At 36.4% G+C, this 4,280-nt stretch overlaps 1 pseudogene; it reads right to left on the reverse strand.

Annotated features, from left to right (window-relative positions):
• Positions 1–3,295, reverse strand: part of LOC113305011 — a 12,159-nt pseudogene extending 8,864 nt beyond the window's left edge.
• Positions 3,296–4,280: the final 985 nt, after the last annotated feature.

A 4,280-nucleotide genomic window follows, 5' to 3' on the forward strand; every position in this document is an offset into this window, starting at 1 on the left:
TCACCACCTCCGACCACCACCACCACCACCACCACCACCACCGATACTACGTAATTGCACCACCAATACCAGCCACCCTACTATCCAGCACCACCATTGTCGACCACCTCCGACCAAAACCAGCACCACGACCGCCCACCACCACCACCTCCCAAAAATACGATGAAACCAATTTTGGTTTCATCATAAATACGATGAAACCGATTTTGGTTTCATCTTGGTTTCGTGGGAAATCACCTGCAAGAAATTTTTTAAGAGGTATTATACATCTTCATGGATAGAAATACATTGTTGAAATACGATGAAACCGATTTTGGTTTCATCATAAATAAGATGAAACCATAATTTGTTTCTGCGCTTCAACAGCAATACCACCAGTTATGTCTCAAGACCCATTACTCAGCTTCACCTGGTATATCTTTCCATCTAGGTTTACAGGCAATTCCTCGTTGTATTGCAGCACTTCATTGCACCTGCAACTACAAATTCACTTCAAATCCCATACCCACTGCATTACTGCCTTCCATTTCAGTTCAAGCTCATACCTGAACACCACAAATGCTCCAACTCAGGCTCAGTTTGATCTTCAACTGGACCTGCAATATCCATATTAATTCAACCAGAGCAACACCAGTTCCTCCATGGATTCTGATTATCACCAGCTGCAGTTCATAATCACCACCAACATAGGCATCTTAGTTCTTCTCTACACTCTCAACCTGCAACTGTACTTAAAAACCATTCTCAAGCATCAGCTCAAACCATTCTTCATAGAGAACCAACTCAAAGCCAACACCAGTACCACCTTCTCTGTAATATTAACTTCAGCTGCAACCGGAGCTTACTAGCAGCATCAAATGAAACTCGTCACAAGACCCTGTCACTGCAATAACCATATCAAACCCATCACTGCAATAACCATATCAACAATACCAGCAGCTACACTTGCACACTGCCAATCTGAAAGCAGCGGCAGCAACATCTCCTAGCTGACTCTACTCAGCTCCACAATCCAATTCACCACCTGCAATTGCTTCCCATTTCAATTCTAGCCATCATTTTTCTCTATTAAACCTTCTTTTGGACCCTCTCCTTCCCTAATTTCAGAATCAGATTCCACTGTTTCCAGAACAGTTTCCTGTTTCCCTTCTTCCTATAGTAAAGAAGTTTCATCAACTTTATTCATCCCAAGAGCAGTCTTTAATGTCTCCATCTTTCTCTCCTTTCTAGCATCAATTTGATGGGTCTGACTGAGTACCTAACACCCTGAATCAAACACAAGCAGTTCCAACATATCAGTAATAAGATATAAGAATATTGGCCAACAAGAATAGAATAGTTACTTTTCTCTTTCCATATGCTCAAATCATCTCAAGTAGGTACTCGGAAATTAAAAAGAGCATGTTTTAGGGAGATGCCTCCTTCACTTACGCTGCACACAAGTGTCGGTGCAGGAGTCAAAAGAGGGCCACACTGTGGTACTTATACAAGTTTTCAAGTTCAACAGGGGCACCTAGTCTAACCACTCTAACCATAGATGATAACTATCAGATTTGAACTGCAAAATATGACTTTGAAATGTATTCATGGCAGCTCAACATTAACAAACCACATAATGTCAACTGATAAGTTAACTGTTGAAACGCAACTTAAGTTTTCAATAATTGCACAACCAAACAACTTGTACACTTTCCTTAACCAGTTCTTTAACTGGCATGGACTTCAATTAAAAAGTTAGCCCATAAAATGGACCTCACTAAGAGACAGTAATGCACACTTCATTGATCTCAACATATTATACTAAAGTACTTAGACAAACTTCAGTTCAAAATTCATCTACTATTAGAAAAATTAATCCACCAACAAGCAACATAAGACTAACTGTGATATTCATATCCCATTTCCACCAACACAGAGCAAACAAGGGACGAAATCTTGCACCTGGAAAGTTAATCTCACTACTATTTGGTATAACATTTTCAAGAATAAATCTAATTCATCATCAAACATGTAAATCGAATTAAATTTACCAAGTCAATAAATCATTACAGTAACAATCAAAAGTAGAAGGAAATAAGATTTTTACCAAGTCAATAAATCCTTACAGTAACAATCAAAATCAAATTCTCAAGAATAAAAACCAACGAAATGTCAAACAAAACGAAATCTGGTATCCAATTCAATTGAAAAATTAGTGAAATGATAAGATTTTTTAATACTTCAAAACTTCAAATTATCATTCTAAATCCACCGTTTCTCCCAACACGAGCATATCGTCATCGGTAGTTCATTTCCACCATGGAATCAATTCCTAGATCTAATTCCTAGACCTTGTTAGAAACGTCACCACTCCATCATCCCTTCCTTGAAAAATCGATCTCAATCATCAATTCGTCACCAACCCATCTCTGTTCTTCAACTGAAGTTAAAATCGCAACCCTAATTTCAACAATTAAGGGTTAAGGGAACGAAGGTGGTGATGGAATTGAAGGAGGCGGACGAAGGTGGTGGTGGTGGTGAGATACGAAGGTGCTAGTGTGGTCGGGGAAGCATAAAGTTTCTGCTGGTGAGATCTGGTATCGCTGCTGGTGGTGATGGTGGTGGGGAGAAGGAGAGAAAGAAAGAAGAAAAAAGAAAGGAGAGAAGACGAAGATGAAGAAGGGTACGTTTGGGTTTTTTCAAAGTAAAAAAAATTAAATTTGCTAATTATTATTTGAGCTGGGGTTTTTGTGTCACTATTTAATGAAACTGATTTAATTTGTTAAAATTAATATGGGTGGTTTTTTTGTTCCTTTAAGTTGGTCACCTAGGGATTTTGTCACTAGTTTTATGATTCTATCCAAATTTCATAGCCGTCCACAGACAGAGATATTACCCAACTCCTGACCACTGATTTCCATATCTTTCGTCCTCGAGATTCACATCAAACAATGATAAAGAAAAGAAAAAAACATAAAAATTCAACTGAAAAGAATAAAGAATTCATTTTGATATAATTAATCGATTAATTTTAAATAAAAAAATAAGTGAAAAAGTGAGAATTGTCTATCCAAACAGAGCAAGTGAGTGAGTTCAAATGAATGGAAATTTGATTAGTTACCTGAGAAACATCCTTCTTAACATTGATTCCAGGAAGATCCATAGGTAGATCTCTAAGCTTCTGAACAAAAGATTTCGATTATGATAAATCTATTTTCGCATCACTTGAAAATCCTGCTTTACTCCCATAACAAAATTTCGATGATGTTGATGATGATGATCTTAGCTTACTCAATCTCATCAAAACTCTCTCCATTATTAAGCAAGAACGTTCAGCTAATTCTTCTTACTCTCCCTACTCTGTTTCACGAATTTCAATCTTGTACAGTGAATTTGGGAAGAAAAGGATGAGAAGAAGGAGGAGGAGGAAAATATGGAATCAATTATGACAAATGAGCATTTATAGAAGAAAGAAAGTGTATTTACTCCAAAATTGTCCGTCTGTCGTTTTTAAACCCGGCTAAATTGGACATATGCCACTTAATTGGGGCCTATAACTACATGATAAAATAAGATTATTAGGAAGTAATTTATCGAAACCCCTTATCCATTATTTATGTTAATATCTAATATGTCCTTACTAAATTAGTGATGATTATTTAAGTTAACTTTTTTTAAATTAATAAGTGTTTGAGTGGGATTATAATGTTTGGATTAGAGTAGAAATTCATTTTTCTTTTTTAAGGTTTGGAGGGAAAGAAGTAGAGGGAAAAAAGGAAAAACTAGGGTTTTTGATTTTCTTAGCAAAAATGAAAGAATATAGTGATGATGAAGACTCTAGTAGTGATGAAGAGGTGGGTGCATCAGATTATCATGATTTCGATCCTACCGAATTGGAAAATTTGTTGAATGAAGAAGACAAAGTGAACCAAAGTATGATTGGGATATTATTCAAGCACAAGAACAATTTCGTCGGGAAGAAGAAGGTGATAATGCTCTTAATAAACAGGTATGAGTTGTAACGATCTACAAACATGTATTTCCATGTCCCAATCGCTCAAAAAAAGAAAAACTTTCAAAACTTTAACCCAGAATCTGTTTATTCGATAACACTACATAAACCGATTCTGGGTAAAATTCCCAAATTTGGATCTATAACCGGTCTTTGTTAGTCACCATATAACCTGATTGTAGTAAATTTTTTGTCTCCATTGGTACGTGACCAGAATCGGTTTTTGTTGGCGATGTTAATAACCCGATTTCTTCACTTAAATAATCACGTAGAAAACACAAAGTTGACA

The sequence above is a fragment of the Papaver somniferum genome, chromosome 8 (genome assembly GCF_003573695.1).
Source record: "Papaver somniferum cultivar HN1 chromosome 8, ASM357369v1, whole genome shotgun sequence".
Classification (NCBI taxonomy): Eukaryota; Viridiplantae; Streptophyta; class Magnoliopsida; order Ranunculales; family Papaveraceae; genus Papaver; species Papaver somniferum.